Here is a 12,652-nt window from a genome sequence, read left to right on the forward strand (position 1 = left end):
TAGGGCATTTGTTTCCTGACGTGCAGCGTGTACTTCCGCCCTCAACTCCCCGAGTAATTGGGCCAACTGGTCTGTGTCTGAGGTTTCCATTGCGCCTGGGCGGGAATTATGTGGTAAGGCTTCGCGTTCTGTAACGCTCACCTGGTTCCCCCGGAGGCGCAGGTCTTGATCTGGCGAGGATACCGTCTTCAGTGTTAGGCGCAAGGTTCGTTTTGCTCCCGGACTGGGCCCCCTTCCTACCGACAGTTTAAGCTGAAGAGTGAGATGTCTGCAAGGGTAAACCAAGGTATTAGTGTTTGGAAGGTTGGGAAAGTTCCTTGCCCCTCTCGCCCTTTCTTTCCCCGTGGAACTGGATTGTTATTGCGCTTACCTTATGTAGGTAATTGCCGGGCTCTCCATCCTGCGTCTTGTGCAGGGGCGCTGGGTCCAGTTGCTTCACTGGATGCGAGCTCTGCCTCTTGATAGCAGAGGATTTGCTGAGAGCGAAGACGCCGTTAATGCACGAGCGTGCCTTGTAAGTACTAAAGTTCCTTTTAGATTGTTCTCTTCTCGTTCAAAAGTCTTAAGTCTTTAAAGTCTATGTCTTTTCCCTTTTTAGATGCTGTGGCGATGAAGATTATCCTTCTAATGGCACGTAAGTAGAAAGACTATTCTAGCGCTGTAGAATGCACCGTAATGTCTCTTTTGTCTTTGCAGGTGCCGAAATGCAGCGCGAGCTGAGTTGGTATGGGCGTAACACAGGTAAGCAGGCTCTGTGGTTGAATATTCCTGACCGAAGTTCTTTCTCTTTGCAGATGTCGGATGCCGAAAGAGAAAGGCAGAAAAAGGCGCTTCGGATGCTGCCGCTGGATTAGGTAAGTAGATTCGCTGCCCTTGCTTTAGCCTAACCTGTGCCCTTGTCTTGCAGGAGCTGCAGAATACTGAAGAAGACTGAAGGTTGGATTCCAGCAGGTTATTTAGTATTCACAGGATCTGGAGCTGGAGGTTTCCTGGAGCTGACACGGTGAGCGTCCTGCTGCAGATGCAGAATAACGCGAAGCACGTGAAACCAATCGGGTGTGGTTTAAATAGCCTTCTGTAGTGCTTAGGCGTCTTCTTCCACGGCCCCACCCAGGTAAGAAAAGAGTTCCAGATTTCTAGAAGAGTTCCAGTGTTCTTCTTCCAGGGAGTGGCTCCTGCTCCACCCAGACAGAAAAGTAGTCCCAGGCAGAGAAGGATCAGGAGACCAGTTAGCTGGTAAGTAAGCAGCATGGTCTGCTACAGGTAGGTCCACCAAGCACTCTTACCTAATATGAGATATGAGCCCGGCGCTTCCAGTGCCGGGACCGGTCACCATCATGAGCCTGGCGCCACTGATGCCAGGACAAGGTCCAAAAGGTCCCAATCGGGACTGGCTGGTTCCTGGAATCAGAGTTATGGGCCTGCTTCCAAGGTCGTGGGGCAAGTCCTGACCCCTTGGAAGCAGGGATCATGACAGCAGCCCTCTGCCCGGCAGCCCCCGTGGCGAGGGACCACGAGGCAAAGGGCAGCTCCTACATTGGCGGCTTCAAGATGTGTCTGCAGGTGTCCGCAGGGGACGCCAAGGAAGCCAGCAGTCAACAGACACCAACAAAAACTGTGAGTGTGGCATGGGTGGGGAGTAGAGCAATCACTCTACTCCAGACAACCCCTGCCACTCTACCTTACCTCCAAATAACATAGAGTGCCATAATATTAGCATGTCCACACTTAGATAGAATTGTGAATATTAGCATGTCCACACTTAGATAGAATTGTGAACATTGGCCTGCGTCGCGTCTGGACAGAATTGTGAATATTAGCATGTCTGCACTTAGATAGAACTGGTAAATATTAGCATATGCACACTTAGATAGAATTGTGAATATTGGCATGGCCATACTTAGATAGAATTGTGAACATTAGCCTGCATCGCATCTAGATAGGATTTTGACAGAAGGATAGCATGCCCGCGCCTAGATGAAACTTGAATGTTAGCATGTGCCACACTCAGAACGGTGAACACCAGCCTGCACTGCATCTAGATAAGGCTGTGAATGTTAGCATGCCCACACCTGGATAGAACTCTGAACATTGGCCTGCACCGCACCTAGATAGGATTGGGAAAGCCAACAAGTGCCACACTTAGACCATACTGTGAATGTTAGCATGCAAAAGGTCAGGTAACCCACTAACCAATATAACCTCAAACTCTGCATACTTATCTCACTCAAAAACTCACACAACCATCTCTCGCACCACAAGCCGCACGCACTTCACAACACTGCAACAAAACATAAGCCGGAGCAACAGCACATGCGAACTGACACCGATCCAAAACCCGCACCAAAGCTCAGCACCCGGTGTATACTGAGTTGAAGCTTCCAACAGAACACCACTCCTCTCACTATCCTACTCCTTCACCTTACTAACCCATCCCCCCTTATCATTTGCAGATCCGCCAGAGCGCCTGGGGACCAATTCCGTTGGCGACGGTGCGCGGTACAAATACCTTTATCATTTAACATTTACTGTTCCAGGATATCCTTCAGTCCCGAATCATTCCAGCTTCCTGGCAAATTTCTTTTGTGATACCAATATATAAAAAGGGTGACCGCTCCAATCCTCTCAACTATCGGCCAATAGCCTTATTGGATGCGGACTCAAACATTTTTTTCAGGGCTTATCCTAAATCATATTCATACTTGGATTAATAAAAATGGCATCTTGTCCAAGTTTCAATTTGGCGTCAGGAAAAATGTGGGGACTGATGTGGGAGGGCTCTTGTTAACTGTTATGCAGGACAAAGCATGGAGAAAGGACGCCGTGCCAATTTACATCGCATCTATTGACTTGTCAATGGCGTTCGACAAAGTAGATCGAACAGTGCTGTGGGGAAAGTTAAAACACCTGGGAATGCCCCCTGTCCTCCTCTCCATTTTAATAGAGCTACACGAGGGATCTCAACTGCAGGTCTGCTTGAATAACGAGGGTAGTCTCTCCAATTAAATTGACGCTCCGAATGGCCTTTGACAGGGGTGCGTCTTTGTGCCCACTATATTCAACCTATATGTCTCAGATGTTTGGGAGGGGGTGGAAGAGGTGGCTTTTGTACCCCTGATGGTCGAGGGAATTAAAATCTGCTGGTCTGCATATGCAGACGATTTTATGCTTTTTGATCACTCTCCCACAGGGCTACAGCACCTGCTGTGCAGATTTCGAGATTATACTGAAGGAAATCATTTATTGATTAATGAGAACAAAACAGTTGTTATTCGACTACATCAACGCCCCTACGTAAAACAATATTCCTGGTATTTGAACCACATAAAACTGGTGGTAAAGCCTAATATACGATACTTGGGCTATCCAATCTTTGGTAATAAACAGAAATCCAATGATAGACAACATATGGATGCTAAAATTAAACCGCTACCGCTTCAACTGCAAAATATGGATAGCAAATATGGAAAATGTTCAATTCTACCAGTTTTACGCAAAAAATATTACCACAGCTTTGCTACGGATTGGAGCTTTTCCCCTGTTGGTTTATGGACAAATTGAATAAATATGAAGGACGGTTTTAAGTATAATCTTACCATGCTTACCGAAGTGTATACCGTTGGTAGTACTACGTTATGAACTAGGCCTAAACTCTCTGTCATGTCTGATAATGTGGAAATAAACTCTCCCTACTTAGGAAACTGGTGACAACAGCGAGAGGAACCCTATATGATCTCTTGGGCTCGGGTATACGCAGTAATAATACTACTTCTACTTATACGCTCGAACTCAAGGAAGAATGCATGAAATAATTGGAACAGTTGGGCTTCACACCTGAACTCTTAATGTTTAAACCAAATAAAGTAAAAATGTCTGGAGTGCGGGGACTGGGACACTACAATGCGCATTGTGGGGGCCGCAAGGTTCCAAAAACACCTGGTAACCCACTATAAAAAACTGGGCAGTGCTGAAACATATCTAGTATTGTTCCCCGCTAAATCGGCCAGACACCTATTTACGCGTTTCAGGTGTAATGCCTTTCCTACTAGAGAAATTCTATTTGCTCGAAGCAACGAGTTAGGCCGGGATCAAAGTTGTAGATTCTGTGAGGAAGTTGGAGTGGTAGAGACTTTGGAGCATTTGATGATATACTGCTCAGTACTAAGACCACAGCGGTTACAGTACTTTAGCAAATTTGTTGCTCCTACGGGCTTAATCAATTTGCAATCACTATGGTGGAAAATGCTACACGGAAAAGATAAATCGTTACAAATAGCTATTGTGAAGTACTTGAAATATGTATGTAAATTAGAAACAAAAAGTGAACTACAGATAGAAAATGTTGACCAAATAAGCATATAAGTAGAATTCTTTTCTGTATGTTTTGGCTTCCCTTTAAGAACTTTTTCCTCCTCTTGTTCATTATTCCTTTTTGATTCGAATCGATTGACGATAAGATTTTAGGTTGTGAATAGGTTTATCCTTTTCTTTTTCTATGTAATGTAATGATGGTAAATTGTATATATATGCTGTGAGTCTATGCTTTGTTTTGATGTTGATATTGCCTTTTCATTTTAATTGATACGTTTTTAATTTGTAAATCTTTTCAAACTTTTTGTAAAGGTTATTTATAACCATATACAAATAAACAAAAAATAATAGTAACTACTGGCACACACGGCGCAGGGTAAGCTCTTGCTACCCTTTCGGACCTATACAAAAAGAAATATTCTTATATCTAGAAGCGCTGCTATTTACTGGAGCATATGTATTTATTTTCTTACAGCTCCCCATAAGCTGCTACCATTGCAAGTAACAGAATTTTTCACTACACCAAGTAAATCTCTCGTCCCATTATTCCTAACCACCACGTTTGCTAGGTCAGCTTGATTTAATGTGGGAGCCTTTGATGCTCACAGATATCTTGATGCTCTTTAATATTAGGACTGCGCTTGATTCACATTGCAGCCTACTATACAGAGAACCAACCGAACAGCGATCCCTGCATTAGGAAGGTTGTTCTCCATTTGATGCTAGCATCTGCGAGATACCGGCACAGATGAGGTTATCTAACTAGGTAAATAGTTGTCTTAAAATCATTAGTGCCAGAACCCCTGGGGGGTGGTTTGCACTAAGATCAGTTTTGCGTTGCATCAGAAATCAGAGAATTTAAATAGAGCTCTCAAACCCCACAATTGATGTGTTCACAGGTGCATATCCAATTAAAGGATCTGGCAGTTTCACTGTGCCTATTGAAAGAGAACCCTATCACAGCCACAGAGAGGTAATGCTATCATTTGTCTATGCCGCCTCTGGGTTTGGCGAGTAGACTAATGTTCCTCTCTTTTTGCAAGCACTAATGGCTATTTTTGGTCATTTGGTATTCTGCGGTGTGAAAATCCGAAGTTTGAAAGAGACATTAGCTCTTTTTGCAAGAATACATATGAGGTATCAAATTATGGACACTTAGACAATGTGTGACTTTATCTACTATCTCCTGAAGAATGTGCTCTGATTTATTGGGATTTATTAACAGAAACATGTCGAGCTGTAGCCACTGTAAAATTGAAATGACCTATCTATACACATCTGTTACTACATTGAGAAACTGAACTCCATGAGATCTAAAATTAGTTTTCAGACTAGTCTACTTTACTAGTCAGTGCTAACTTTGTTAGTACAAGAGTCACCACGGCACTTTATTCACTTGTTATTTAGCTTTACATTTTTAGCTGTCAAATCTGTATGTTGCCGAATTTTGAATGTCTTTGTGATTGTGTGTATATCTTAGTGTGTTAAATGTCTTAACCACAGAGTGGCTTTTTAAAATATTTATTGATTAAAGCTTTTCCAATTCGTATGCTGTTATTCATTGTTTCACAATTGTTTCCTCCTTTCTTTGGTCATTTGCATCTTCTTCGTGCCCTTTGCATTTCTGACACTGCAGATATTGAGTTATTCCTGATGTATGTTTTATGCACTCCAGTCATGCCTTGCAGTCAGAACCCCTGTTTCCCACTGAAGAACCTATATAGTGCTCTGTGGATGCACCTCAGACATACTCTGCAGTACCCCCTTTTATTTCACTACTGGAATCCACACACAGCTTCGTGGGTGCTCGTCGGTCATAATCTGCAAAACGCCCTATTATCCCTCAAAAGGAACCAATACAAAGCTTTATGGATGGACTTCAAAGATGATCTGAAGCACTCCTGATATTTCACTACTGGAACCCGCACACAGCTCTGTGAACGCACCTCAATCATGATATGCAGCATGCTCGTTCAATTCCACTTCTGGAATATACATAGCTCTATGGATGCACCTCAGACATGCCCAGCCGCACCCCACGTTTTCCAGATCAGGAAGCCATGGACAGCTCCAAAGATGCACCTCATGATTGCAGCACCCTTGGTATTCCAGTACTGCAACCTTTACACAGGCCTCTGGGCGCACCTTAGTCATGCTAAGCAGCAATCCCTCTCAATTCCACCACTCAAACCTACACACAGCTCTGTGGATGCGCCTCAGTCATGATCTACAGCACCCCTATTCTATTACTGGAATACACAATACTCTATGAATGCACCTCAGTCATGACCTGCGTGGGTTCCCCCTTAATCATGCCATGCAGACCCCAAATGATAGTCCACAACAGCAACCAATGCACAACAATGAGAGTGTGCCCCGATGAGGGTCTGGGCACTCTCCCACTACTGTACATTGCTGCAACAAATACACAGCTCTGTGGATGCACCTCAGTCATGACCTGCAACACCCCATATATTCCATTACTGCAACCATTAGGAAGGCTCGGTGGATGCACCTCCTGCAGCACCTGTTATTCCACTACTGGAACCCACACATAGCTGTGCGGGTTCCCCCTTAATAATGGCCGGCTGACCCCCCCATTCTAGTCCATGACAGCAGCCGTCCGTGGGTACTCCTCAGTCATGGTCTTCAGCACCTTGCCTGTCCCCTACTGTTCCATTACTGCAAATGCTCTATGAATGCACCTCAATCCTGACCCGTGGCACCCCTGCTATCCCATTACTGGAACCATCACAGGGCTCTGTGGATGCACCCCAGGCATGCCCTGCAGCACCCCTGGTAGCCCATTACTGGAACCATCACAGGGCTCTGTGGATGCACCTCAATCCTGACCCATGGATGCACCCCAGGCATGCCCTGCAGCACTCCCCGATACCCCATTACTGGAACCATCACAGGGCTCCGTGGATGCACCCCAGGCATGCCCTGCAGCACTCCCCGATATCCCATTACTGGAACCATCACAGGGCTCCGTGGATGCACCCCAGGCATGCCCAGCAGCACTCCCCGATATCCCATTACTGGAACCATCACAGGGCTCCGTGGATGCACCCCAGGCATGCCCTGCAGCACTCCCCGATATCCCATTACTGGAACCATCACAGGGCTCCGTGGATGCACCCCAGGCATGCCCTGCAGCACCCCTGCTATGCCATTACTGGAACCATCACAGGGCTCCGTGGATGCACCCCAGGCATGCCCTGCAGCACCCCTGCTATGCCATTACTGGAACCATCACAGGGCTCCGTGGATGCACCCCAGGCATGCCCTGCAGCACCCCTGCTATCCCATTACTGGAACCATCACAGGGCTCCGTGGATGCACCCCAGGCATGCCCTGCAGCACTCCCTGATATCCCATTACTGGAACCATCACAGGGCTCTGTGGATGCACCCCAGGCATGCCCTACAGCACTCCCCGATATCCCATTACTGGAACCATCACAGGGCTCCGTGGATGCACCCCAGGCATGCCCTGCAGCACCCCCGATATCCCATTACTGGAACCATCACAGGGCTCTGTGGATGCACCTCAATCCTGACCCGTGGCACCCCTGCTACCCCATTACTGGAACCATCACAGGGCTCTGTGGATGCACCCCAGGCATGCCCTGCAGCACCCCTGCTATCCCATTACTGGAACCATCACAGGGCTCCGTGGATGCACCCCAGGCATGCCCTGCAGCACCCCTGGTATCCCATTACTGGAACCATCACAGGGCTCCGTGGATGCACCTCAATCCTGACCCGTGGCACCCCTGCTACCCCATTACTGGAACCATCACAGGGCTCCGTGGATGCACCCCAGGCATGCCCTGCAGCACCCCTGCTATCCCATTACTGGAACTATCACAGGGCTCTGTGGATGCACCTCAATCCTGACCCGTGGCACCCCTGCTTCCCCATTACTGGAACCATCACAGGGCTCTGTGGATGCACCCCAGGCATGCCCAGCAGCACCCCTGCTATCCCTTTACTGGAACCATCACAGGGCTCCGTGGATGCACCTCAATCCTGACCCGTGGCACCCCTGCTACCCCATTACTGGAACCATCACAGGGCTCCGTGGATGCACCCCAGGCATGCCCTGCAGCACCCCTGCTATCCCATTACTGGAACTATCACAGGGCTCTGTGGATGCACCTCAATCCTGACCCGTGGCACCCCTGCTTCCCCATTACTGGAACCATCACAGGGCTCTGTGGATGCACCCCAGGCATGCCCAGCAGCACCCCTGCTATCCCATTACAGGGCTCCGTGGATGCACCCCAGGCATGCCCAGCAGCACCCCTGCTATCCCATTACTGGAACCATCACAGGGCTCCGTGGATGCACCCCAGGCATGCCCAGCAGCACCCCTGCTATCCCATTACTGGAACCATCACAGGGCTCTGTGGATGCACCCCAGGCATGCCCTGCAGCACTCCCCGATATCCCATTACTGGAACCATCACAGGGCTCTGTGGATGCACCTCAATCCTGACCCGTGGCACCCCTGCTTCCCCATTACTGGAACCATCACAGGGCTCTGTGGATGCACCCCAGGCATGCCCTGCAGCACCCCTGCTATCCCATTACTGGAACCATCACAGGGCTCCGTGGATGCACCCCAGGCATGCCCTGCAGCACCCCTGCTATCCCATTACTGGAACCATCACAGGGCTCCGTGGATGCACCCCAGGCATGCCCTACAGCACTCCCCGATATCCCATTACTGGAACCATCACAGGGCTCCGTGGATGCACCCCAGGCATGCCCTGCAGCACCCCTGCTATCCCATTACTGGAACCATCACAGGGCTCCGTGGATGCACCCCAGGCATGCTCTGCAGCACCCCTGCTATCCCATTACTGGAACTATCACAGGGCTCTGTGGATGCACCTCAATCCTGACCCGTGGCACCCCTGCTTCCCCATTACTGGAACCATCACAGGGCTCCGTGGATGCACCCCAGGCATGCCCTGCAGCACCCCTGCTATCCCTTTACTGGAACCATCACAGGGCTCCGTGGATGCACCCCAGGCATGCCCTGCAGCACCCCTGCTTCCCCATTACTGGAACCATCACAGGGCTCGGTGGATGCACCCCAGGCATGCCCTGCAGCACCCCTGCTTCCCCATTACTGGAACCATCACAGGGCTCGGTGGATGCACCCCAGGCATGCCCTGCAGCACTCCCTGATATCCCATTACTGGAACCATCACAGGGCTCCGTGGATGCACCCCAGGCATGCCCTGCAGCACCCCTGCTATCCCATCACTGGAACCATCACAGGGCTCCGTGGATGCACCCCAAGCATGCCCTACAGCACTCCCCGATATCCCATTACTGGAACCATCACAAGGCTCCGTGGATGCACCCCAGGCATGCCTTGCAGCACCCCTGCTACACCATTACTGGAACCATCACAGGGCTCCGTGGATGCACCCCAGGCATGCCCTGCAGCACCCCTGCTATCCCATTACTGGAACCATCACAGGGCTCTGTGGATGCACCTCAATCCTGACCCGTGGCACCCCTGCTTCCCCATTACTGGAACCATCACAGGGCTCCGTGGATGCACCCCAGGCATGCCCTGCAGCACCCCTGCTATCCCATTACTGGAACCATCACAGGGCTCCGTGGATGCACCCCAGGCATGCCCTGCAGCACTCCCTGATATCCCATTACTGGAACCATCACAGGGCTCTGTGGATGCACCTCAATCCTGACCCGTGGCACCCCTGCTTCCCCATTACTGGAACCATCACAGGGCTCCGTGGATGCACCCCAGGCATGCCCTGCAGCACCCCTGCTATCCCATTACTGGAACCATCACAGGGCTCCGTGGATGCACCCCAGGCATGCCCAGCGGCACCCCTGCTATCCCATTACTGGAACCATCACATGGCTCCGTGGATGCACCTCAATCCTGACCCGTGGCACCCCTGCTACCCCATTACTGGAACCATCACAGGGCTCCGTGGATGCACCCCAGGCATGCCCTGCAGCACTCCCCGATATCCCATTACTGGAACCATCAAAGGGCTCTGTGGATGCACCTCAATCCTGACCCGTGGCACCCCTGCTTCCCCATTACTGGAACCATCACAGGGCTCCGTGGATGCACCCCAGGCATGCCCAGCAGCACCCCTGCTATCCCTTTACTGGAACCATCACAGGGCTCCGTGGATGCACCCCAGGCATGCCCTGCAGCACTCCCCGATATCCCATTACTGGAACCATCAAAGGGCTCCGTGGATGCACCCCAGGCATGCCCTGCAGCACCCCTGCTTCCCCATTACTGGAACCATCACAGGGCTCCGTGGATGCACCCCAGGCATGCCCTGCAGCACTCCTGCTATCCCATTACTGGAACCATCACATGGCTCCGTGGATGCACCTCAATCCTGACCCGTGGCACCCCTGCTACCCCATTACTGGAACCATCACAGGGCTCTGTGGATGCACCCCAGGCATGCCCAGCAGCACCCCTGCTATCCCTTTACTGGAACCATCACAGGGCTCCGTGGATGCACCCCAGGCATGCCCTGCAGCACTCCCCGATATCCCATTACTGGAACCATCACAGGGCTCCGTGGATGCACCCCAGGCATGCCCTGCAGCACTCCCTGATATCCCATTACTGGAACCATCACAGGGCTCCGTGGATGCACCCCAGGCATGCCCTGCAGCACCCCTGTTATTCCACTACTAGAAAAAACACATAGGTGTGTGGGTACCCCTTTAATAATGCCCTGCAGAGCCTACATGCTAGTCCACAACAGCAGCCAATACACAACTCTGTGGCTTTCCGCGTTCATGGTCTGCACCCCCTTCCCCGTCCCTACACTTCCATGATTGCAATAAATGCAAAGCTCTACGGATGCTCTCCAGTCGTGACCTGCAGCACCCCCTGCTATTCCACAATAGGGCGCATACACATGTTGCCAACGCTACTCAATTGTGCCCTGCAGGAGCCCCAGATCTTCCCGTACTGGGGCCCGCCACGCACAGCTGTGTTGATAACACTGAACACAGAGCTCTCCGCTTGTCCTATGTTAGTCACTAGTGGGCAATCTGCCTCGTTCAGTCCTGTTCTTTCCGCTGTATTATGTGAAGGAAAAACAAAACCACAAGTACCAGAATGCAAAACAGAAGCAACACTACTAGTACAGGAATGCAAACAATAAAACACAGACATGATGACATACAGACAACCCCATTGATGCAGACAACTCCGTGCAGCGCCACCCCTGTTCGAACACGTGCACCCATGCACAGCTATGACAATGTACCACAACCCTGACCCACACAACGCTGTGGCAACGTGTCTTTGATCAGACGTGCATCACCGCCCTGGGCTCCACACCCATCTCTCAGACAATGAACCTCCGTCCTCACCTGTACCTTAGGACCGTTGGTCGACCGTTTGTGAGAGTATATTGGTGTGCGATGGGGAGGGTACCTTCCGAGAATCACGCAGCCTCTTTTCCTGGGCCGGTCTTGAAGGGCTTCAGTGCCCGGTTACTGCCCCCTGCACACAGACCCCCCATCTCTCAGCGATGCACAGCCTTCCCGGTAGCCTCCTACGATAGCAGCTGTCAGCATTGCCATTACGGGCACCTCCCCCACGTTAAAGGCAAAGGCGCTTTAAGAAAAGAAGGTGTTGGGCGGACAATAAATCAGTTCAGCAGGGCAGACAACATCCATGGAAAGTGGGAATTCGGGAGGTAGTCTCAGTATTCCCATACACACGTAAGACCCTCCATGCCCATACACGCACATGAGAAGTCTCCAGAGTGTCCCCACAACAATTATACGCGATATTTTAGAGCGCGTATACGCATATATATATATGGCCTCATCTGTGGTCATTATATATATGCACAGATGTATGGTCCAGTAGGCGCTTCAATACACGAGCATGGCAATGCACGGGCGTGCCCTTTAACACACGACCTCCTGCTTTGTAATGTAAGCGATCTTCCACTTGTCCTACATTTGATGAATTTAGAATATGTTTGGATAAAAACAAAAAGTAATATGCTCATTCTAATGTGTTGCAGACATTTTTCTGGAAGCCTTTTAATAACATGCAACTAAAAACGTGATCATGTTGTGCTTTGAAATAAGTGATAATATGCAGATTCTTGCTATCTTGTTAAACTTCTTCAGTGCACAAAATAAACATACTACCACAAACAGTTTCCTATGAGTTAAGTGCCAGAGAAAGCTATTTTACAAGAAAGGAAATTGAAAAGCTTGTCATAACTTTAATTAAGGGCAGCAGTGGCATCTGGAATTCTTCTCTGTGCTGGGTCAAGCAGCAGGCATTGTGA

The 12,652-nt window shown here is 49.9% G+C and overlaps 1 protein-coding gene across 3 annotated transcripts in view; it reads right to left on the minus strand.

The window, feature by feature from the left end:
* Window positions 1-11,890, minus strand: part of LOC138492054 (protein transport protein Sec24C-like) — a 255,965-nt gene extending 244,075 nt beyond the window's left edge. Inside the window, exon 1 of one of the 3 annotated variants that reach the window (XM_069619003.1) lies at window positions 11,715-11,890. The gene's annotated coding sequence lies outside the window, so the exon portion shown is untranslated. The remainder of the gene's footprint in view (window positions 1-11,714) is intronic. The other 2 variants (XM_069619001.1, XM_069619002.1) reach the window with 2 other exon arrangements.
* Window positions 11,891-12,652: the final 762 nt, after the last annotated feature.

This window comes from Ambystoma mexicanum, chromosome 10, assembly GCF_040938575.1.
Source record: "Ambystoma mexicanum isolate Mex_15411 chromosome 10, UKY_AmexF1_1, whole genome shotgun sequence".
NCBI classification, from domain to species: Eukaryota; Metazoa; Chordata; class Amphibia; order Caudata; family Ambystomatidae; genus Ambystoma; species Ambystoma mexicanum.